General features: G+C 41.0%; 1 long non-coding RNA gene across 1 annotated transcript; it reads left to right on the top strand.

Moving 5' to 3' along the window:
* The first annotated feature begins 1,619 nt into the window (after positions 1 to 1,619).
* On the top strand, positions 1,620 to 8,386 carry LOC119229054 (uncharacterized). Its single transcript, XR_005121579.2, has 2 exons — positions 1,620 to 1,933; positions 7,557 to 8,386. It is a non-coding gene; the product is annotated as an uncharacterized LOC119229054 (long non-coding RNA).
* The last annotated feature ends 17,913 nt before the right edge of the window (positions 8,387 to 26,299 follow it).

Below are 26,299 nucleotides of genomic sequence, written 5' to 3'. Positions count from 1 at the left end.
CTCTTACATTTTTATAACACAGCAATTAAGGAATTGAGGCTCGCAAGTATAGATAAAACGTTCAATCCTTGGCTAACTCTTAGTTTATAGAATGTGCCAGCACCTCATCTGAGAAAAACACACAGGATGGTGGATCAACACTAGAAAGAGATAACAGGTAATTATAGCTTAACAGCAAACTTTGTTGTGTTCCATAGCCTTTCAAAAGGAAATATATGACTTCAGGAGCCCTCAGTATTTTTCTGTTGATCACTTTTATCCGGTTGGTAAAAGGTTTTTTTCAAATCTGTTGTAGTACACTAATAAAACATTGCCAACAAAGTAACTTTTTGTAGTACTATAAATAATATAGTATTGTTAGACAGTAAACACATTTCATTTTTATTTGTTTCATTTATATGTTTGAATGATTTAAACATGTAAATGTTTAAAGAGTTATTAGTTCCATTTCTCTGAGCTGGCCATGAAAAAAAGCCTTAATCATGCAGGCCTTCATTGTGCAATAACAGTTAAAGTTCTGGGGCAGCAGATCAACAAACCTTGCTCCAAGCAAATATATCTTTAGCCCAAGTTAGAAAAGGCTGGAAAAGATCAAAGTAATTTCATTCAACCCTGAAAACAAGCACTACTTTCAGGATAGTCAGCAAAACCCGAACGTAAAATCCTGAAGCATTTTCGACAAACCAAAATATATTTCTGCACTGGTGGAAAAAAGTACAATCTTACCAATATTATATATCAGATATCTACCCTGATGATTTTGGACATAAAGCCCGGGTACTGTGAGGGGATCCGACTGAATGGACAGTCGAGTAAAAAATGGTTGCACGGGTGGTTGTCACACATCAGCATGTTCAAGCCTCAAAGCAACCACCCAAGGGTAGAATGCACAACAACAAGCTCTTTTTTCACCATATAAATTATGTAAAAGGGGACTTCAGCAAGTCAGTTCTTCAACAGCAATAATAGACTTCCCTCAATATACTCTAAGGCCTACCAAATGGTGATGCCGCTTTGGCATGCACAACACCGAATGCAACGCGTCTACGGGAAATGGCTGTTTAAATGACATCATTTATTGTCAGGTTCACATACAATACAATGTATTGGGAAAAGCATGGAAAGGTAGACCTCTCTTATCAAATGAGATTCAATTATCATGCTGGAAGCTTTTAGTAAATCACTTTTGACAACACACGCCACATGACCTGAATATATATAAATATAAATATATATAAAAATAACAAGGCCTGCTAATCTCATTATTCAAACATCAGGGTTGCATGGAAAGCACAAATGAAAGTCTAACGTTTTTTATACACGTTTTACGTTTTAAATATGATACTTGCAATAAATAGGACTAATTTCCTTCTATTACATCACATGACAACATCTATTGTAGTACACCTCTGATACATGAAAAACACTTGTGAAGATGTCACATAAAAATAAAATAAAATGTCTTATCCACCTTCACTGTCATACACCTGTATGTCCATCACGTCAACTCCTTCATCTGCTAGCCTGGTGCATCTCGCATCTACCCTGTCATCCCCGGATAGTCAGATGTGCAGTGCACATCCTCGGCACCTCCGGGTGCCTTTGGGAGAACAGCGCGCTGAAAGGTGTCAGGACGCAGACAGCTGTCAGACTCCAGCGATGCATTCTAAGTAACCTTCCTGTCAATGGGGAGGGCAACAAAGGAGGGAGGGTTGACCCGCCAATACTGCTGTCAGATACACCAGGAATTTGAAAAATCACACCATGTGTGTTTATGCGTCATGCAGCTTGGTTATGTGCGGTCTCGTCTTTTTCTCATTCTAATCTGCTTTAAGCAGCTGTGACTAAATGCTGAATCTATATTCGTTTTTAATATCTTTCAGTGTGGAAATGTATGCTGTAGGCTGTGAAAGTGGAAACTGAAAATGAAAGGGTAAGTACGACACAACTCTTTTTTTTTTTTGGAGTACTTTCATCCAAGATCAAATGCTGTAATGATGAGTAATGAGCGATCTGCCAGGTGAAAAGGTGCATGGATAATCTACTACGGCAGATTATGTTTTAGACTTTCCAATAAATGCCATTTCATTCGTGTTGTAATATACTTTCCCCTCAATACGATTCAATTGAGCAACGGCGTTGTTTTGGAATGAATCAGCAGTCGGCAGGCAAATCAAGCAGAAAAAAACCTCCATGCGGGCTTTATGGCAGCTGGAAAGGACTCGAGGCAACACTCTGCCGATAGGAGAGAGATGAAAAAGAGGCTTCCTCTCATCATGCCTTCATCACCGTTGCACCAGAGCATCCCAGGAGAAACGGAGAGTTATTGCAGCTGGAGGGGGAGTAAATCTTTCAGACCTGTCCTGTCTCATGCTACTGGGCTTGACCATTAATTTAAAACCCCAGGAGGGGAGGGGAGGGGTGGGGGGGGGGGGGGGGGGCGGGGGCACATCTACAGTATGAGCATGTTGACTGGAGCGGTGTCATTGTGGCTATGTAGCGATGAAAGGTGAGAGAAGCGTTGAATGAGAGATCGGGGGGGGGGGGGGGGGGGGGGGGGGGTGGTCCTTGCTTGAATGAAGACCGATAACTATTATACATCACCAGCTGTTATATGACAGACGCTTTCCTACCATCCGGGGCTTAACAACGTCATCACTACTCATCGCATGGAGATGTGCTTGGAATTTCTCTATTGTCTCGGAGGTTGGGTAAACTCCGGCATTAGCTCGGGTATAGAATATTCCAATATGTTTTTGACTATGATTTCTTATTTTTCACATGCCCTGATATGTGATCAAAAGTTTAGCTTCTATTTCATCATCCGTAACATTAGAAAGAGCGACACTGATTCCATACTTAAGGATGTTGTATAAAGAATAAAGTGAATGGTCAAATGCGGAGGGAAGGATTTGGAATGATTAGGCAAAAGAATGGAACAAGTGGGGATCCTTAGTGATACATTGGCCACAGAAGGGGAGCTTTTAAGGCATTTCTGTCAATGTCTGTACTTGGGTGAGAGATCGATTAAGGGAGTATACAGAAGCAGTAAGTCGAGTTTCAACGTGGCTTTAGCACCCACATCAAAGCTCACAGCTGGAAGCTGAAAATAATAACCTAAATATTTATGGAATTTAAAAAGAAAATATCTAAAGCTGTGTAAAATCATGAGGTTACTATTGAACTTTGCTTCCTCTTTCCCATAACCAGCTGTCAAATGCTTGCTAAGAGAAACAGAGCACTTCTGTTTATTGACAGATATTTTAAGATTTATTTGGTGAATTGGCACAAATGTATATGTTTCGTTGGCATTGGAAACTCCAAATTCAACTTTCTGATTAAGAGTATGCTCTCAACTTAATACAAAGTAGACTTGCACCCCTTAGCGATAAGGAAGCATCTGTTTTAACAACGCCATCCATAAATCATCAGTTCCTTTAAAAGGACAGGCTGGAGTTATATACGCTGAAGAGCAAACTCTCCAACTACTCAACGCAATGCGTTTCTAACGAAGGCTCTTTAAATTACAGTGACAAGTTACATTAGTATGATGAGCCTTTTCTAGAGATTATTAACAGCAAACGGTGTGCTTGTGTTACGGATGTTTTCATATTGAACTGGTGTTGGCGCAGCAGGCGATTCCCCAACTGGATGACCCTGGTTCAAATGTGAGCAAGCGGAGTGTGTTAGCTGAGGGGATTTGGCAGAGAGGCTTGTTTCAAAGGTCGCTTTGGTTTCTCTGAGAATATGCGAGCAGAGAGAGAGAGAGAGAGAGAGCTTGATTAATGCTCACCACTACCGGTGTCATTCACTCCACCTTGAGCACCGCTCTAGCGGATGAAAAGCAAACTTAGATATGATGCACAAAGACTGTCTTCAAATGTAAACTGAGGCTAATTAAAATAGTTTCATTGATATCAATTAACAAGGAAAAATGTGTTGACTCATTCCAAATAAATCAAGTCACTTTAATTGACTTTGAACAGAATATAGGAGAGGTTTTGTATTTGTATTCTAAATACTGGAGAGCAGGGTGTTGAATAGGTTATGTTTTGAATTTCAGCAGCTTCAGTTTGTAGTTTTACGTTTAATTGATGGCCATCGTATCTGATTTGCAACATACAGGTGGACAGATAATAAAAAAACTAAAGTTCAGAGGTAAGACGTTCCACAAAGTGAAAGAGACCCCATATGTTTCTTATAAGGTTCAGAAAATGTAACATTTTCTTTACATTTAAACCACTGTCGTTTTAAATTCAAGTCCACTCCCATTAGTGTTATACAGAATTCTCTTTGTCGTTGTCATCAGGAGATGCAGCTGTGCTGCTGTACTACAGTGGTCAAGAAGATGTTTCACCATTTTGATTCCATTCTGAGGCACATTAAGAGAATTTAAGATATTCCGTGAGGACCAGCGGTTTAAGGGTCACAAGGGCACGAGACGATACCATAATGCACTGGGAAGGACAAGGGGTCCACAGGTCCCCCCCCCCCCCCCCGTCTCTCACAAGCTCAATACTGTCAGACTTAACAAAGAGGCACAGTGGAAAGAAAGCAGTCTATACAGATAATCTGAATAGCAAATTATGGTAATAATGGGGGAACAGCTCTATGTGGGTCAAGATGTATCGTCGGAAATACAGTGAAACTATGTCAAGCATAACAATTGTAACAGTAATACAAGTTAGATGAATTCATTTTTGTTGCAGCAGCCTCTTCTACTGAGGTTGTTCCAAGTCCCAAACAGTGGCCTCTTGCACTTTCAAACAATGTCTTCATGTGAAGGCCAACAGAGGATGTCATGTCTGGGAGCCCCTTCAGTAGAAGATATCCTACTTTTGAGATCAGCGGATGGAAAGTCATCTCAATAATCATCCAGAAGCCTGATACATGTATAATACTACTATTATAACAGCCAAAAAAGGGAGCAGAAAAGGGATGTTTACCCACTCTTTTGTTGAGTGACATTATTTTCATGTCTAAAAAGCATCAAGCCAAGGCTGTACCAAACAGCCCAGATACTATTATTGCATTTAAAATCATTTCAAACAGACACGACAACATTCCACTTCATCCAAATCATTTAACTCTCTGATGAATGCTGTGCCACCTTCCTCCCTCGCTCTTTCAACCGTATGCTTCTTCCAGGACAGGAGACCATTCATCACCCGTTCTAATTAAACATACCCTCATAGTAGGGCAGGGGCAGCTGCAGGAAAAAATGAGACAAGGGAAGGAGATCAATTGCCACAGGAAGGATGGGAAAAGACAGAAGTAGAAGGGAGGAGGGAGAGACCGCTCAATTAAATTCAATAGACTCTATGGGTATGGCATGTGGCCATGGTTAATATCAAGTTTCATAGAAATAATACGCATTCATTATTATTAATAATATTATATAACAGAATATTTAAGAAAATGGGTACATGATTTTAAATGATATAGGTGCAAGGAAAAGACCTGCTGGAGGTAGTAAGAATAAGTCCTGCTGGTTGTCTCCTTTTGTTGTGAGAGCACTGCACACATTCTTTCCTGTCCCCCGAAGGGACGGCTACTTAATCAACACCTGTCGGAGTTTGAGAATAGTGGCAGCTTTTAAAATGTCGGGATAAAATCCACCCTCGCTGTTTCTGTAGTTGGGATCTTGTGTTAGAAAATGTGTTTCCGTTGCTACTGACTACTGACTCCCTGACCTTCTCCAGGTGGCCACGTCTGTGCGTGGGCAACTTCTCCATCGCCACGCCACGGTCACGCTATCTCTACGCTGTTGTCTGAGTTCCTATTGGTTCCTAGCGGTCGCTGTTGTCCGCTTTTCCAAGCGAATCCATTTGTGCTTTGTGTGATGACTGTGAGGGCGGAAGCATTCCAGTAAGTGATCTCATCCTGTAATTTGGTTAGGTCCTCTGAGCGATGCCACCATTAGAACTGCTCGGAGGCTGGCTGGGATTTGTGAAGCAAGAAGGTGAAAGTTCAGCGTGCCTCATGACCAGTTGGCTGAGAGGACTCATTTCTACATTCAACGGTTGGCAGGCGAGGATTTTGTAGTGGTGACAGGCGGGGGGTCAGTCACTGGGAAAAGAAAGCACAAAGAAGACGTAGAAAAGCTGTCCACCTACCTGGCTAATGAGAAAAAGGTACCAGTACCACCCCTTCCCCCCCCCCCCCCCCCCCCTGCTGAGGACGGCCGAAAGCCCTGTCTCTTTATATCTTTAACATGTGGCCCTTTTTCCATTCCACTGGAGACTGATGGACGTTGTGCATCAGAGTAATTGCTGCTGTGGTGCCGCACAGCGGGCTGGACATAGATCCTAACGGGACCTCTGGAGTTGTGTGGCCCTTCTTCGCAGACAGATGGGTTGAACTATCCTGACACTGCTGGTGCTAGATTGTTCTGTGCTGGGGGGGGGGGGGGGGGGGGGGGGTGGTACTGGTACCTTTTTCTCATTAGCCAGGTAGGTGGACAGGGGGGGGGGGGGGGGGGAACATAATTGATACCGGAGCCGAAGAGACGTTGGACGAGTTCAGTTCTACGTTTGAGGGATAGTAACGAGAGGGGACGGTTTTTGATCGTCCGCTGGCTGAATCCTTTCGGCATGCCACGGATAAGAGGAGCCAAAAGGCAACTGATCTTTTCTTCAATAAATAGCCGTTTCTTGTCACCGTTGGTTACCTCCCTGCATTCAACAACAAAAAAACCTTTCAGCCTGACCTTTTCTTCAGCTTTGAGCATCATTTTTCATTATTTGGCTCGGCAAAGTTGAATCTAATTGAATTTACTGTTCATGGTGAGGATTGTTAAATATTTCAATCCAACTCTTTGACCTTCGTGGAGCAACACAAATATCAAAACTATAACTCATTACTGTAATCTACCATACAGGAACATACATTAATTGGCTGGAGTGGGAGGCAGGCGTAAACAAATATATTTGCGATCTTTTATAATGCATTCGAGACCATACACTTTTATTTTTATTTTTTAATAGTAAAAGAGGCAATGCTTTGTTAAACTATGGAAAGGTTCATTGCATCAGTATATGAGCGGTACACGGACAGCTCGCACAAGCCATTATTTAAATTAGCTCAACCTTTTCAGTCACCTACTCCGGATTACGTAAGGAGTCATTTTCGCTGGTCATTCAAGCTCAATGACAGACATTAAACTGGTGTAACTCAGTCGGTGGGAGGAAATGATGGTCAGGTGATTCTCAGCAGAATCTGCAGCTGCATTACTGTATCTCAACAACTCGCTCAATGTGGCTGGATACTGCTGGCGTATCGCCATCAACCGGCCTTCCCTTCCAGACAATTTAAGATGAAACACAATATATGACTTAACAGTGTAATTTAAACTCTATGCCTAAAGGGGGCATTCAAAGAAACACCTTTGCAATAAAAATCAAATCAATTTGCAAAACATTAGTCTCATTACGGCTTGCAGAACAGAGAAGATAATACTTTTTTTTTTCAAGCTATTGTCTAAATGGATGAGAATGTTGTTTATTTTGTCACGATCCAGCAGCACCTCCTCACCGACTCATCTGTTCCACCGTTAGGAACCTGCTCATCAATGATCCGTCTTATCTGGATGCCAAACACTATCGGGCAGAACTCCACCTCATCTCCGGTCCAACAACAGTTCCTTACTCCACCTCCACCTCCACCTGCCCACGTCTCTCCCCCTGCCGGGGGACACACCGCCGATGAGCCCACTGACGTGATGAGAACTACTCTTACAGAGACTCCCGCTGTTCCTCATCACGGGCCGCAGCGTCCGGGCTGATGGAGCAGCGGGCCGGGGATCTGTTCCTACACGCTCTGTTAAACATCCGCCTCCTCCACTGCTCAAAGATGAGGAGGCTTAATACGAGGCCAACGTTTCAATCCTTTCCCATGTTTGTATTAGGAATTATACCAGTTTGTCAAATATAGAACTAGACCCAAGGGACTCATGTATGTATTGGAAGTCACTGTAATAAAATATAAAACAAATAATGATCAGTCATCTAATTTAATGTTTCATATTTCCAAAATAGAATCTCACTGTGACTAAACTGACACTGTAAAACTCAAATTTGAACAGTTAAATAAATTATAATTGGTCTCCAAGAATAAGTAGCTTTCCTTATTTCTAAATATAAACGGATATGTGATGTACTGAGCTGTGAGTGATCCAAGACAAAATTCTTTTTGGGGTTTTTAAACATTCAGATGTTGCTGAATAAATTACGAACATGAAGCCAGTTAAAAACGCTGCATCTTAAATTATGAATCAACCTAATATCTCAATTGTGTTTAACCTGTAAAAAATACACAATTCACTAAATCCTTTTTTTGCATTTCGTGTATAAATGTACTACAGTTAATAAATGTAGATGGAATGTGACATGGAGTCCAATCTTCATGTATGTTTTACAGTCAGTTGAGGAATGTGTATGGCCTCCCGCTGATATCTGGGCCAATGGACGTACATTTTGTAGTTAAAGGCTCCGTTCTTAATTTGCACGTGTGAAATAACTTCTCTGACTCACCTTCTCTTTCTGTCCCTCCCAGATGTGTGTAAATCTCAAACCGAGTCGAGGGCGACGGTAATTGGGACTTTTTTTAAGTAGCATCCCGTTAGAGGATTTTTATTTTTTTATTTTTTTATTTTTTTATTGGTCCGTGTGTTTCCTGGCCCGCTGAGCGAGTACCGCCATGGCTGAAAGAAAGTCGCCTGCTGCGGTTAAAATAGAGGAACTCTGTTAAAACGATCCATTATCATTTATTTTCCATTTTCAAGACCTGATACAGCATTGCCTTGGTCCTAAAATACAGTATGTCTTGTATTGAGGAATGGGAAAGATGAAGAAAGCAATACTCTTTATTTTGATGCATATTTTTCATGCCTTTTACCCCCATCATTGACCTGAAGCGCAAATACATGTAACACAATCAATGTACTGCTGCTGTGAAGGCAATGGGTTGCAGCAGCACAGAAAAACAACTGCACATGGGGGAGAAAACCAAAGATTGCCCCCCCCCACCCCTCCACACATCACTCTAGCTGTATCGATAATTAAAATAGAGTCCACAGTGCTTGAAAAGAATGTCACGCTGCTTGAATGAATGATGACTTCAATCACAATCTCAGAAAATAAACACGCTCGATGCAACCCAATAGAAGGGTCTAAAGGAGAAGGGACTGAGGGCGTAGACGACGCGCTTGTGGTAAGCTCTGAACAACAATGACACATTCGGTAGTCATGAGCTTGTATGTTGTGTTACGCCAAACATCACAGCTTTGAACCGAACAGATCAACTCTGGGTTTGCGCTTGAAACATTGGTTTTTGTTCTGGAATTATTATATTAAATTACAGAATAACTGATTGACTAAAGGGAGTGACCTTTCATATTGACACACATTCATTTATTACCAGGCCAAGGTGTTAATGCATTCTTCTCTGACTCAGAAACGCCTCCTTAATATAACAAATATATAATCTGCTCCTATGGGGGAGTTGTGAGGCAGAGTGTGAAATTAATACTTCTCTCTTCTGTGGGGTGCAATAAATAAAGTCCTCAGTTTATTATAGGAGAGAGCCCTCCTGCTTGCTTATCATGGCACTCACCCACACAGTTAAAAAGGCCATGTGTATGTTGGTATTAATTTCAGCACTCAAGTATAAAAGTGAAAATAAATCACAGCAATTCCCACGTTTTTACTCAAAATGATGAAAAACAGATTATTTATCCGTGTTATCCAATAAATTATAGGTTTAGTTAAGTACACAATCAAATGAAATACAAGACATTAGCACTTCAAGCTTCAATTGTTCAGTCTTTGTTTACACTGCATTACATATGCAATGATATTTTAGGCTGCGGTAATTAAAAGCAGTTCTGACTGACAGTCTCTTTTCAGATATTGTTAATTGAAAATTCCATTAGCTTAGTTAGCCACTTGACCCCCCCCGCCCTCTGATATGATTGGACTCCACAGTACATAAGGCAGCTCACACATTTTCGAGTCGCTGCTCCAATAACACCATCGGTGTTCAGCGGCCTGCTGAGACTTGACTATGACCCCGTCTACTGATGCTCCAATGCGATGCTTCGCTTAGATCAGAGGTAGAGCCAGAGCTCAAGTCCTAGCTACAGCAGCTAATAGCTTGGCTGTGATGTGCTTCTCATTCCCGGACACCCTTGGCCCGGTGTTTCATTTCAGACACCAAATTCCGGAGGCGAAATGTGTTGTGTGACACTGAAGGTGGTTGTGTTGATGTAATGTCGCAGCAGGGTGCACATTTAACCGTGTATGATATCTTAACCCTGGTTGCCCGCCATTGAGACGCCACGCGTGTTCTCGTGCTTGTTTTGTTACGCCTTGATGAGTAGCTATGTTTATGCAGATCTCCAGTGGGATAATGCATGCTTGTGATTGGAGGAGAGTTTTACCCCAATTCCAGCAGACTCTGCCCGTGCCTAAACATTGATGATGATGATGATGATGGTTACATGGTTTTGACCTTGTAATTTTCACTGTTAAAGACGGGTAAGTTAACTTCTGGCCAATGTAAAACCCCATCTCACAAGGGGAGAGATTGGATGATCAAGTGAATGCAGAAAACCGAACCCTGAAGTAAAAAGATGAAACCTGCATCATTCAGATCAAATTAGTTTGAGGGATTGGTCTTTTTGGAACTGTTTTGCATTCGTATTTCAGTCTGACCGAACATGGATTGCTTCCTTGTATCCCAGTATCATGTTTTGAAACATCCTATTATTCAGAGCGGAACCAATTAGATGAGCTGACTTTCGGGCACGACGTGTTGCATTAGTGTTCAAATAGGTCAAATAGGTATTAAGCGAATGCCTCACTGTGTCTTCTCTCATCTTCCCAAAGGAAAGTTTCCACATGGACTCTCCCTCTCCAGATTGACACAAGCCAATCCGAATCGTCATCGAATCCCAGTCTCCTGATAATACAATTTCGTCTTCATTTTCCATGAAACGATTTTAGCCACGGAAATACCAACAGCCCCTTCGGCTTCCTCCCCACTGCCACTCACTAAAAAATAACATTTTCAACAGGTTGTCAAAGAAAGGCACAAAACCGCATGATGGATATGATTTAGTATTAGTCAGTCAGTATTTTACATAATCCTTTATTTCAGCAAGGCACAAAATAGAGAAATTATTTTCATTTTTATTGAATATTTTATATTTCATTGCTTTAACACAAAAAGAGTTGCCTATAATTGACTCTCGATTATCAAAAATGACACTAGATTCAAATTAATTAAGGGACAAGAAATGTAATGGCATCCAATTTGACAACATACCCCTGGCTTTCCTTAACGTCTAATAATCTAATCTAACACCTTTCCAATATAGAAAGGGAACTGGAGGGACGTGGAAGGAGAGAGCGGGCTTCACCTCATCTGCATCCCCGGGTGGGTCGTTGATGTTGGTTATTAGATGACTCTCTTTTAATTAGACATACATTCTACTAAGATGCAGCAATGACACAAGCCTAACTCTCTCCTTTTTAACTGCAGATGCATTTAATGCACCATGGGAACTCATCTCCCTCAACACATTATCTGGAAATTAACCACCATACTGTGCCATATTCCCTATTGTGGAGGGGACATTACCTCTATGCAGTATGTGTTATCTCTAATAATAGGCCCTCTTGTCGAATTATCCTTCTTTAATAAGACCTTTCTATACCGCGGGTCCATTGGCATATCACCTCCACAAAGAAAAAAAACACAGCCAGTGAGAAGCCTCAGGGTGGCGGGTCGCATTTTCTCCAACCGTCAAGTAGTTATTGGAATTTGGCGGGCAGAAGGTGGTCTGGAATTGCAAACAGCATTCGGGCAGGCCGGCACGTGCTTCTTCCCCATCCAAGCTCAGGCAAATTGTCACTGGGCAAATACCTGTTTGTGATTGGAGGATGTCTTTGTTGGGCCGTGAATTCGGAAATTGCATCCACTGGCTTGATTTAGCAGGTCTACAGTAGGAGCTGAAATAAATGACTCCAAACTGCACTTTGTTGAGCCAAATGTCACACGTATGAAAAAGAGGTCACTGTTCACACTGGTCACAGCAGAGCACATTTGTATCAGGCCGTAGCTTTTAAAGACTTTAGCACGCATGGGGTTCACTTGAGTTTTTCCACAGCCTTTTGAAAGCCTATTAAATCAAATCCACACTACAAGATAAGCTCGTTTTCTCTAAAGAATTGTTGATAGTAGAGCTTCTCTTTCTATTCATTTCATTTGCCCATTAATCAGAAAACAGTTTAATTCTATTTGGCCTTTGGGCAAGCTATTTATGATATTATTACACTTTCAGCTCAACTGCCAAAAAGTCGCTTTAGTCAGAGGATTTCTCCCTGAATTCAATGTAGCCTACAGTACATTGCTCCTTGCTAAAATAAGTTGGATTTTATTGGTCCCGCAGCTTAGCAAATCCAGGTATTTTCACTTTATTCTATATATTATGCGAAATAACTCACCGGAGAGGTTAATCATGGCATTTTACTGTAGCGTTCGACTCTACAGCTCTGTCATGGTGACAGACAGGGCCGATCTAAAGTGTCAGAAAATAGAGGGATTGAGCATAACACAGAAGATAGGCAGTTGTGGCTGATTGACGGCACGGAAACGTGTTTATTGCCGGGCCTGCGGATGTGAACGCCGCGGCGCCGCAGGGCAGACGTTCTCTCATGCTGGTCAGGTAGCGCGCTCCATTTCCTAACCTGTCAGCAGACACAAGCTAAACACAGGACTCTTTGACATTGCCATTTCACATCGCTCATTCTCACTGACAACTCCAATCGAAAGGAGGCCCGACATGGTGTCATCCCAAGTTGCCCCCCCCAGTAACCTATGTGCTCTGCTTACAGTTTGACAGAGAGATCAGTAGTGTCTATGGCAGTTTTGTTTCCCCCAGTGTTGAGAAAAAAAAATGTGTCACATTTGGCATCCATGCTCTTTTAATGTTTTGCATGGAAGAATTAAATAAAGACATTGGAAATTGATTGAAACTACTCCTTCGATCAATTAATATATTCCTGCAGGCTCACTTTAAATATTCTCTTCTTTCATTCTGCAAGTTGGACCCGCCGTTTTGTAAAGAATTCCCCCAATGATTTGAATAGGGTTTGGACGTGAAAAGAGCCAAAACACCACTCAACGTCGTGCCCATGGTGACATGATTTAATATAGATAAAAATCAAAAGAAAAGATTTACTTTTATTATTTTTTAGAATAGATAATGATTGACCCATTATCACTAATGAAACATTTTACTTACAACTTATAAAAACTAAATGCTAATTACTGACAGAAATAAAAAAGCTGATTGAAATACAGAATTAATTTGTGGCAATAGAACAACACGGGTGGCATGCAATCAAACATGGGAAAAGAAGCCAGGACTCGAGCTCTCATGTGAGCAGTTCAACCACCAGCTATCCGGCAATGAAAAATGCCCTTTTCACGGATTCAACTTCTAAGAGCGGGATGCATGAGGACCAAGGGGGCCTTGGCTGTGGCTTGGCTGTGGGCAGAGGGACAAGGCAGCTGCGATCATTTCAATGAATGATCCATCTGAGGTGCCCTGGGAGGCCAGAGTGGATGGAGGAAGCAAACCGCCCTCAGGGTTCAGCCAATTACCTGCAGTATCTCCCAGAGAGAATGAAAGGGGAGACGCAGAGAGAAGAGTCATAGAGAGGAGGGCTCGAACTTGGGCATATGGGCCGCTCTGCAAACAATTTGGTAAAAGCAAAACTTTAGTAACATGGTAATGTTGGCCATATCTGACAATAGATATTTCGGGCCGTTTAACGCCGCTAAACTTCATGAGGTGTGTGTTTTGAGAACATCACAGAAATGATTCTGCTGATTGATGAGTGCAGCTTTGCACATTGACAGGCTGTGGGGCAGAGAGCTCGTGTGAGTGTGCTTTGTCACTGCCATCGCACACTGTTTTAAAATAATCCGTAATGCCTTGTGGAGAACCGGGAAGCTTCTGAAGGAGAGGGTGATTTACCCCTTGAAAAATGTAAATTCAGACATTGGACAACAAGACAAATAATTAAGCGCCTGTCATCATAGTGTCTGGACTCCAGACAGCAGGACCAGGGGGGCAATGGGGGCTCCGGGGACGCGCCTCGGTCGGTAAATCTCATGATCCAAATCTTTAAAACTGCTACAAATGGTGGTCGCAATTGAGAAGTCTTCGCGGAAACATGTTGGTGGTGGACAGTAGATCATTGGCGACCTTGATGGTGACCTTAATGGCGACTTTCAGTGGCGCAGATGCCGAGCTCTCTCTCATAGCAACAAACCAATGCAACAAATCAATGCATGAATGATTCAACGCGGAAATGATTCAATTACGAATACGATTTGCAGAAAAAGCGTCGACAAAGCTCCGAAGCATGGGATTGCACATCGAAGCTTTTGGTGTTATCACAGAGCTACAGTTGTTAAATTGTGGCTAAATAACACTGGACTGTCTGCGCAGAGAGAGCAGGCCTTGTGCGTATCCGTCCCGCCAATAAGGCCGGGACATGACGGGCACTGATGACGCTATTCAATCAACGGTCCCATTCAGATGCGCACTGGCCAAATTCTTGCTTGTGATAGAGTCCATTAGAGGGTGGAGATTTGTGAGTTAAGAGCCTCACATGCGCCGGTTTGGTCATGCACACATAAACACGCTAACACACTTGTTATGATATGTAACAATCTATCAATTACGAGCAGTAATCCCAGTAAGTGTGTGTGTGTGTCATTCTTTCATCACGAGGATTTTGGAGAGTCCCATATGAAACATTTGAATTTTTTTGACCCTAAACAGGCAGGCCGATTTGAGGAGGAAAAATGAAAAGCAGATCACCTCAAATTCATCCCAGCATACTGGAATCCTGATGAGATCAGAGTCAAAATGGTCAGGCTAGAAGAGGGCCATAATAACGAGGAGAGGCATCAAAAGATTGATATTCTTTCATATGTCGTTCTCTCCCACACTTCCGTGTGGATTCTGAAGTGCTTTTCAAATAAATCACTGTCCACACCAGCCATTGTTTAATCCTTTCAGATGTGCTTAGGTGGGAAAGAATGAAGATCTCTAAATTCTTGACTGCTGGATGGCTCATCTGTTCTAGCACATCTGAAGAAGGAAATCCTGCAAACTTGCCTGGCCGTGACGTTGGCCAACAATTTAAAATAATGCATATGGTTTGATGTCCCATCCCATATATTCCATGGCCAATGCCCTGGAAATAGGTATAAACTCGTGTCAAAGAGGGAGAAACAAATGGTTGTTATCAACGGGACACACTCACATATTCTAAAAACACCTGAATCTGATCACAGAAAGCCAAATGAGAGCAAAAACCCAGCGTGGTTCAAATGGGGCCGCGCCTTTCAAACATAGGTCTTCAGCTCAAGGTCAAACAGCCCGACCTGAACTAATCCCACATCTTAGTAGCACCATTATGACGCCGTTGGTCTCTGCCTGTCAGGATCAGATACCCTTACACTGCCCTCTCTGGAAGGGGAATCCACAGGATTAACAATCGCCGGCCAGCTTGTTAAATTGAGTTTCATCAACCAGGCTTCATTGGGTCTGCCCCGGCTCCAACCATGCTGCACCTCCCTGCCCATTTTTGGATTAGCCTTGATTTATTCGGTTTTGTCGGAGCCAATATGCCAACAGCCAAGACTCCCAGTTTCAGCTACATTCTAGCCCTTTGATGATGTATGGGGGATGTCACACTTTCATGTTTTGACAGCTCGTGGAGGCGAGTGACCAGAAATCCGTAGCACCTCGTCCAAAACACTGACACTGTAGGCCAACGTGAAGCGTCATAGTTTAGGAGATAGATAAGATTAGGATTGGGAACCAAGTCTGTGTTGGCTTTTTAAAAAAGTGCACAAAAAGTGCACATTTGCTTTAATTTGCGTGTTATTTGAAGATTTCAATGGATACGCCACAGTGTGTTGAACCTTTAAAAAAGAAAGACACTTCATACCTGTGAATCGTATACACCTTAATTCTTCTTCAGCAATATCCAACTAACAAAAAGATATTTATTTTCATTTTTTCTACTTCCTTATAACTGGCTATCCCTCCCACCTTTGCCATCCCAGCACATCCGTGAGATTATTTGTCTTCTGGTAGAATTGAGAAACTTTATCCATTTATATTTATTGACAGAACCTACTGTAATACCTCCCAAATCAAATAAATGTCACCATTACTCACACAAGCCAGTTTGTTCTGATCTGAGAGGTAGAGGGAAATTCCATTCGACTTAAAATCTATCCATCAGTATTGTACTCTCTAACTGAACTTTAAGGTTAATACTATTTGGTCTACACTCTGCAGTGTTGTGTATTATTTTGCCAGAACTTGAATAGATATTATCCTCAACTAAAGAGAAAGTGAACACTTAGATTGTTGCTTCAATATTGTCTGTATGGATGGAGCATATTTATGGACTAAACATCAAGGACATTGAGAGAGAACAAAATATTAGGTCCACCATACTTCAACAGTTACACCATACCCAGACTTATCAATTTCAAAGTGCACATTGTTTTAATGCATTTAAAAACAAAGAAAATATCCCACCTCTACTCAAAATACAACCTGCACTAAAATGTTGCCCTTGTAGTTTTCAGAAAAATATGGACACTTTGGATCTCTATGTTTCTGAACCGAGGCTACAGATATGTATTCTCTCACTGGTATTTTGGCATGTTTTGACTGCAGTCATTCCTGCCACCGCGCTGGTCACTTGAGTTGCAAAGGGTCGGTACGCTGATTAAATAAAGTAGAGATTCACATGCCTCAGCCTCTCAGTTGGCGTACTCAGGGGGTTAACCCAAATTCATCCGATTTCTTTTTTTTGGATAGTTCATTTTTCTTTTTTCACCTGCTTACTAATGAAGCAGAAACATCAGCACAAATGGCACTGCTTCAAAGTGAGTCAAGCGATGCATGTGCAGCAAGTCATGTTGAAAGCCCTCGTATGAAAACAAAAAGATATTATATTATGTGTAGCTGAGAAAAAGACGATAACCAGTGGATTCTCTCTCTCTCTCTCTCACTCTTCTCTTTCTGATGTCTCTCATATTAAATGAGACCAACATCTATTATTTCTTCGTACTTCCGCCGCTCACAGTTTGAGAGAACTGATTGGGATTTTCAGAATTGCCTCTGTAAGCCACCCAGCTGGCCACCGGATATCACTTTCCCGGGACACTTTCCTCACCCCCGTGTGGTATTAAATGGCTGTATTTCACTGCTATAGGGTTAATGCTGCAATCACCGCGGGCTGCTGCTGTGTCTTGGGTTGCCACATGTTCAGTCAGACGATGCAGAAGGGTTCTGGGGCTGATGAACAAGCACACATCTAAACTCTATTCAGGTCGTTGTGACACTTTGAGACACAAACATGTCTTAACTAACATAGAGCCCTCATGTTTCTGTCTTCTGCCTGTTCCCATTCCTGTTTTCTAATTCAATTTACAAGCGGCAAATATGATTGCCATGTGGATTCGAGACTAAATTGATCTCACGGCTCCTTTGTTTGTCTTCTTGTAATTGAGTCACAGATGAGTGACTATCGTCCCTCAACATGGGATGGAGATACACATGAGCTACTTTCAATACAACACAACCAACATATCTCAGAGGGCAAAGGCACGTTGAGTTGATTTTTTTTATAAGCTTGTTTGCAACAGGTGGCAGGATGGAAAGATGATACCATTAGCAGTCTATAGTTTTCCATTTGCAAAGATGAGACAATGCCTGCGTATATCCAACCCACTCTCAATGCGGTTTGTGATAGATCGTATCTTCTGACTATACTATTTTTGTGAACTGGGACACAAATTGTACATTTCTTATTCATTGCTCGACCTCAAATTTGTAAGACTTTCCAATGGCCAGCCAACTTGAAAGAACTGATGACGAAATTGCATCCAGATAATAAACTGCAGTGTGAGACACTATTGCAAAATGTGGTTCCGGACTACAAGAAAAGTAGTTTTGAGCACTTAAATGGATGTTTGTTGACAGATGAAGTAATGTCAATGGCCTAAGAACCATGTAGTTATACTAAATATTTGAAGTTTGTATAAAGAAGAAAGAGTTACAGGCATTGAGTGCCTTGGTTGAGTTTGCATCATGGCTGATGGGATGGTTTCTGGTTATTTTCACATTGTTTAGCAAATAGTTGAACTGCTACGACAAAGCTCGGTTGTATTAACATTATAAATATTCAAACTAAAAGAATAATACGTTTTGTGTCAATTAAAAGTTTCACTTTGGTGAAATGTTTTTGATGCAAAAGAGCCTTTTGTAATTATGTAGATTTCACGAACTATTATGCATAGGAAATGCTTCCAGGAAATGGGGGATTTAGTGTTTTAGGGTCATAATTCTGCTTTTCAGTACTCAGATTGCAGCCCCTCCCTTGCATTTCATTCATGCCCCGGGCTAAGAGTTTGGCAGGTTGTGAGGTCACGTCCTTGCACCTGAAATGTCCTTCTTGATCATAATCATTTTCGTTTTGTTCGAGCACCACACTGCCCGGTTTTGCATTTAGTATATTTTCAGAAATGCCAGTGACATACAGATGAAATCATAAGTCAAAAAAACATATTCCCTCCACGTTCAGCTATGCCCCCTGCCCCCCCGCTCCAATGCTTTAACACCAAGCCAAGGTCACCAGTAAAACACAACAGGGACCCATGGATCTTCTGGTATGTTAAGCAAGATTTAGAGGATTGAAAGAGGCAATTACTGCAGGGTCGCAGAGCTGTGTTCGCAAAATAAGCCGATACAACCTGATTAGGATTATGATGCCCTAATTTCCATAAATCTGCCATTACCCCCGGCAGGAGGCATGAATGACTGATTGTAATCGCATAGAATTTTGGATCATTAAAAAAAACCTGCCAAGTCAAAGTGCCAATCAAAGTGCAGTAGCACTGTTGCTTCTTGTGACTCTGTGCAAATGACTATTGCTTCGCAGGTTGGGTTTTTTGCACCTTCTGATACCCCAGCAAAGACTGCTGTAGTTCTGAAGTAAAACACAATAGCCCTTTCCCAAATGTTTTTTTTGTTGTTTTTTTTAAACGAGCCTCGATTGCACCCTGATAGATCGTAATTAAGCCTGACATTGTGGAACTGACAGGTTTTTCCCCCTGCATCGTAGAGGTGACGCTTAATAAAGTGCTATATACACAAAGCACATACGTTGCTACATCCGTGTGGTTTCTAGATCTGCACATAAAACTTAAGAAAATCATACGTTTTAGGACTGCAGCAGGTTTTTTGTGCAGGTACACCTCGAAGACATATTTGCACTCAAACGTTCACAATCTATTACACATTGAATTCACTCCCTTTGCCGCATTTGTTTTAGATAAAAAGGTTAGTTGAAAAGATGAACACGGCCCAGTTGTAATTTATTAGACAAACACTTACCCGGGTGTGTTAATGTTTGCCATCAATTTCATTTTCAGACAAAGTGTTCATGTCTATCTATTTATCAACCGAGTAGCAATGCATGGATAGTTTGAAGGGGGGGGTGGGGGGGGGGTATAAATATTACATACTAGGAGATGGCTATCCCGCCGGAATAACAAATACTGCTGTTGCTATTTTCGCCTGTTGACAAAACCATGAAAATCTTTTAGATCCATCCTGATTTTCAAATTCATGCCAAGTTCATCTAATGTATGTATGGTTTGTGCTGGGCTATTTTGGGAAACACGGGTCAGCTGTTGCTTGCTTTGGAAGCTTTCCGGGCTTATTAGGTGGCAATGTTGGTTTTCATCTGTGGTGTCTGTTCCTGTGCACCTGTCTAAGGGGATATTCCTTGTGAGGGGAGTCTGTGATCCTTACCAGAGGGAGATAATGGGAGAGTAGACTGCTGTGCATCAAGGCAAAATGTTAGTTTCTTCTCCATTGGCTGAAATATCGGACTCTTTTTTTTTAACATCAGTTTATAGTTGTGTGTTGCTGTGATAGTGTGTCTTCAGTGAAGAAGGATGTTTAATAATGGATGATCATTGAACTCTGTAATTGAGTCAAACAACACATTTTCTACCATATTCTGTGAAGTATCCAGTTTGAATCATGACAACAAGGTGATCACATACCTACAAACAGAGCAGCACTTTGGCCCTATTCCTTAAAATAATATGTCGCACGTATCTGCTCATCAGACAGAAGAAGCGGGGTGTTATTGCTCGGTAGCAGCATTTTACTCAACCCGTAGCATAAAAGATTGAGTTGTGACGCAGAGTTATGGATGTAGATCAGACTAATAAATAGTGTCCAGCAGCAGAAAGGAGAGAGGTGCATTAGTTTAATTCACTTATGGTCTATGATGCTGGAGAGGCTGTCAGTGCCAAAAGCTGTGTCAGTCTGCAGCTAATGAAGCAGTGGCTCCACAACGGAGCCCTATAATGTAAGGCCAAAGATATTGTAATATAAATGTCTTGTTATGCATTTGGATGAAGCCAAAGAGACAAAACTATGTCACGTGGTATAAATCTTGCACACTTCACTGCCTAAGAAGATCCTGTTCACTTTTAAATCATGCTACAATACATCATAATTGCACACGTTTCAATAATCCCTTCTTGAGTTCTTAAAAAAAAGAAATATTCAATGCCATCACATCACTATTCACATACAATACCTCACTCAGCACGTCAAATACCAAAACCAATACCAATCAGCAGCTGAGCACTTATGGGGAGAAAAGAAGACAGGAATAAAAAATAATTAAATTTCCTTTTAATGCTGCAACTGGTTATTCACTGTATCAGCGTGAAAAACAATTTTCTGTTTGACAGAAACAACACGGCCAAAAGTAAAAATCATATCTACTTCACAAGCAAAATAAAAGCTGTGAATGAAAAGATGTCCTTTGCAACGCAGTGTAATTGCTGAAAAGTTTATATATATATATATTTTTTTTAGCTAGTCAAAAATAATGAGGATTGTGTTCTAGAATGTGCGAAAAATATATCAGGCCGATGTCACATATAGTCACGGGCACATTTGGAAGGGCATTGTCATACTGTAGGACAGACGCTCAAGGCAAGGCATCGAAGAGAACACATTGAAGCAACGAAAACATACACACACTTATTTTGCACTGCCCTTCAGGGCTCAATTCATCACATCACTGTGTTATAAAAGACATGTGGTGGCCTTGGGCTTGTTTTGAAAAGGCAAGGGAGCGCTACAATGAACATTGACACAATGATTATGATGCATCACAAACACACAATATACTTTAAAATAATTAGAATGAAAAAAGAACTTAGGAAAAGAGAACTTCAATACAGTACCAAAAGAAGGACATTTAAGTTTTAACATTTAAGAGTATTTGGAAGGAGATATGCAGATATAATGAAAGGTTTCACAAAATGTTGTGTTTTCTTAATGTATTTCTAAGTTGACTGTTGATTTGATATATTTGGGTATCACAATGTGACTCTGTGACTTTCATGCGTGGACAAGTGTGGACACACACGAGCATCCATACATACAGATGCTTTAAAAGATGCAGACTACAAAATCAGACAGCGACCTTGCATAAGAAAGACAATAAACCATAGAAACAGAAAATAATACACGTGAAACAATATACAGCCGGAGGATCTCAGCACGTCTCTGCTTTTTCTAACTTAAAAATAAAATTACCTTAGTTACACCTCCATGTGGTGTCTCCTCAGGGTTGTTATTCCTACTGATGTTGAGTTTCCAAGTCATTAGCCCTTCCACAAAGTTTTTAATGCTATATCAGCGGGCTTCCGCTCCCAGTTTACTGCCGCTGCAGAGGGCCCATCTATGATTCAGCAATTAATGCTGTGCACCAGTGCTCTGGACAGTAACCCACTATGTACCCCGGGTGTCAACCCCCCCCTCCGCTCTCTCCTATGGCTCAGGGTTTGACTGCGGGGGACTCGGCATGCACTAGCAACTGGACCAGAACAATGGCTCAAAAAGGTGCCAGGTGTGCAGTCGATGGAGGCCGATGGGTTGCCTTCAGAAAAAAATGAGCTGTATTTCGCATTGTTAACTGTTTTTGTTATTTATTACATTTTTGAAGACCTTTTTAAAGGCTCATTGTTCTGCCAAATTCAGTGGTAAAATGTGATATTCTGGGTGGCGCCGATGGGATTGTCGAACATGACTTCTCACATCTCATCATGGGCCATGAGAAAGTTAAAGGAAATACAGGCGATGGGTGAATTTTCACTAATGCCTTTGTGCAGTCATCATATTTCGAACTCACTGAGCCCAAAAGAGTCACTCTTCAGTCAATTGTACAGTCCTGAATGTAAATTCATTATTTGAAATCGCAGAATAGCCAGTGACATCTCATTGTCTTTCTGTGGCTGTTTACAAATGGTGTATAAAGTTGTTTATCCAGTCCCTTCACACTCTGCCAATTAGCAATAATTTTAACGACGCCCTTTCTTCGGCTTACTGCACTAAAGTGTTGAAAAATGCTAATTGTTTTTTTAATATGTTGGCCTCGATCAAGTTTTTCTTTGTTTTTGTTTTTTAAAGGATCAAAGCACAGTAATTTGTGTACATCTGCTGTGGGCTTGTAGATCTCAATATTCCGTTCGAGAAAAAAGCCTAGTACATGACAACTGTTCTAAAAGGTAAAACTATTGGTCACTGGATCAGATCACAGGACTGTGTACCGCTCAGGTAAATACTAAAACTTTAGAAGAGATTCCATTCCCGTTCACCTTACTAATGGGGCAAATTACAGGGGAAATTCAACTTTTTTAATTCAAGTTTAATCCCAATGAATATGTTACATTTTTTAACTCCTACACAAGCAAATCTCTTGTATCAAGAGATATTGAAGTTCTAAATGAAATACATTTGAGAAGGATCAATTGAAATCAAATGGATCTCGTCCAAAGTAATGGCTTCATTTAGTTCCTCGAAGGAGCACTAAGATTTACAATCAACTTAATATTTACATGAGCCCTTGAAGGCAAACTAAGAGAAAAAATGTATCATGAGGTACCCCAGAATGCATATACAGACATGCTAATGACCATACTCCCCTGATAAACACCTCATCAAAGGATCATTATATTGCTGCTAACAAATCCACATGTCTTTTAAATGTGCATCATCCCCTCAAGCAGTGAAGACGTGAGACGGATTGTTTTCTTGCCTGGTAGTCTGTCTGTGTCTTTGCAAGGGTGATCATAACAATTTAAATTTAAATTTAGCTGAGATCCATTAGTCGGATGTTTATCAGGATAGATAAAAGTGGAAATTACATCAAGGATTCTTTGGTAAACAGCAATACATTCAAGTAGGATTTTGCGGCAAAACAAAAGAAAAAAGAACAAAGCACAAATACCGCACTCTCTAGAATTTAATTCTATTTCTAATGTAATTTATGCACGTCTTGTTGTTGTAGAATTAGGATATAGTTCAACGAGTTTGGTTCAAAAAATGTTTTGAAAAAGGTTTGCAACTTTATGTACCAGCTTACTACAGTTCAGGCTTCTATTTGAACCTGAATGGAAGGAAACAGCACAAAGCTCGGTTGATAACTAAGTACAAGATACAGTTTGGCATCCATTACTTATTCATGGTCTTATTCCTGGCACTCACATCACAGTAGTTGGTGTGGAAAAATAGTCTGCATGTACTGAGAGGATTGTGACAAGCAGGATCAGTCAGCTTCAAATAGAGTGTGGTCTCATAGGAAAGGAGCCAGAGGCCATGGCGTGCATCAAGCTATAAATAAATTACAATGCTATATACTCTTTAAAGCATGTGCTTTTGTAAACTGACGACACTTCCTCCAATCGGGCTCTGTGTGCGGGAGAAGAGATGGTATATTGGAGTCGGTGGGTGGCCAATGAATAATCCAGAGTCTAATATTTGTTTGCCTAAAATGCTGCTCTCTTTCGGCATGGGCCAGCGTGTTGTGGTCTCATGCAGCATACACGCATGCCTCGTTACTCTAAATGATGGAGGAGGCTGATTGGAGATGCTGTTTTTCTGTCGGTGTAAACATTCACTTGGATGTGCATCTATGCTCAACCCTGGTGAACAAATTCATTTGTCCCTCTCCAGCTTGCTTGGCATGAACGGGATGGACAGTGTGAAGGCTATCGGAGTTTGTGTCCTCCCAGTCAAGCCCACATAATGGAACGGGAGTTCTAGACCATCAGGTTGCATTGATGCATGTAGGAGCCTCCTCTGACAGTTAGTCCCTCCGGCACACTCCTTTGTGGTTTGGCAATGGATTTCTTTGCATGGTTGTCTGTGTGTGTTTTTAGGGAGAAGCAGCAGCAAATTAGATGTCACAAATCAAAAAGGAAAGCCTTAATTGGCTTAAAGCTTAAACCTGCACAACTGTGGCTTCAGTAAAATACATTTGTTAAATTCTTTCTCAGGATGGAATTCTGACCATGAAACAGCATTGTTTGGGGGGGGGGAGACCATATGCCATTATTTTTTAGGATTAACATATTCTAAACGATAACATTGCAGACACAGAACATCTGATGCAAGCTTCAGGATCTGTCAAAGTAGTGAGCAATCTGTTGTATGACTATGACAGATGAAACGCATCTTGTCATGTAGAGCATTAACCTTTAAGGGATTTTCCTTTAGAAAAAAAACAAGATAGTTCTTCAGTTAGAAACAACAGAAACATGTCTTTGGATAAAAGTGCAGAAGGGTTTTAAAGAATGTCAGGACTAACAAAGAAACGAATGGGTCACCAAACAACGGCCACAAAAGGAACTGCTGGTTCAAAGTACACGAATGACATTATTTTATATGTTTTGTTGTTTTTGGTGTCATATGTTCCCCATTGTTTCAATTACCTTTTTTGTGAATGGTTTTCCAGTTAATTATCCTTCTTTGTCTTGTGGGATGAGTAAGTATTATTTTTACTTCTGAATACTGTGCTCCCTCTTTCCCCAAAGCAGTGTAGGTGAGCTTCCAAGGGAATCATTACATTTATTAAACCATTCTATTCCGGATCCCATACAGTGGAATGTTCATTCCCTACTTTTCCAACTACAAAATAGCAGCTTATTAGTCCCATAACATCATCATCATCATCATCATCATCGCATACCAAACTACAGCCTATCAACGGTAAAGACTCACCAGTGTCCTCGACAAACAAGGTATTTCTCTTTTAAAAGGAGAATGAATTGCTCTGCTCAGTTTCTTTTAGATATTAAGTGAAGACAAAAGTGACATCCGGCAAATAATGTGTTTATGGCCTTGAACAAAAAAAGAATAATCCTCATGTTTTAAACATTCAGTGCATAAACAAAGTGTTGCCAATTGAATTTTCTATTCCTTTGGCTTTGGTCTTTACTGTAGAGACAGCTATTAACAGAGTTGAGACAGATTATGCATTTCATGTGTGATGTCGCGCATGTTATTTATGATGAGTGAGTTATAATCAGTAGAACAATGGATAGTGTCAGCCCTGCCACATCAAACTACTATTATAATACTTATCACCTACCTTTAGTGTTATCTTTTGAAATTCATTCCCGTGGTAATGGATATTTATGAAATAATTGTGTCACAAGTATTGAGGTGTAGGCAGTAACGACTGTGAATTCTTAATAAGGTCCATCTTTACAATGATGCAAATCACATTAAAAAAAGCAGGCAATGTTTCCTATTCAATAAAAGCAGCTGAACAATAGTTGGTTTATCTTACATACATTTAATGTTCCTCGCAAGCGTTAAACATCCCTAACCAAAGTCCCATTTAGTAGTAGTAATAACTCAACTACTAAATCAAACAAACACAGACCGAACAAACTATGTAAACTATGCCTTTGCCTTTGGCAGTGTTAATTAACTGAAATTCATTGAATTTATGTCAAAACGTCTCTTTCAAAACTGAAAAGAGATGCACCGAGAAAAGAAACCCTCGTAAACAAGTCGCCAATGTGCCAGAAAAAGAGCATTAAGACATTTAATGCTCATATTCTGCACTAAAATGCCTGCTTAAACACCAGCTTTAAACACGTCCAAATAGCACACAGGAATAATTCAGCAAAAGAAGCACGGCCTCCTGGCTTTCCTTGTACTCGGCTTTTCTACAACCTTTACCAGCTGAGAGCGCAACAATAGCTGTAAGCCGCTTTCCCCCGGTGTCGGACTCAGTCAAACTGCGTGGGACAGATGAAGCCTCATAAGGACATGGGTTTCTAAGGTTTAAGCTCCACACAGAGATTTTCT

This window comes from Pungitius pungitius, chromosome 10, assembly GCF_949316345.1.
Source record: "Pungitius pungitius chromosome 10, fPunPun2.1, whole genome shotgun sequence".
Lineage (NCBI taxonomy): Eukaryota > Metazoa > Chordata > Actinopteri > Perciformes > Gasterosteidae > Pungitius > Pungitius pungitius.
The sequence above is the reverse complement of the archived record's forward strand: the minus strand, read 5'-3'. Positions and strand labels throughout refer to the sequence as shown.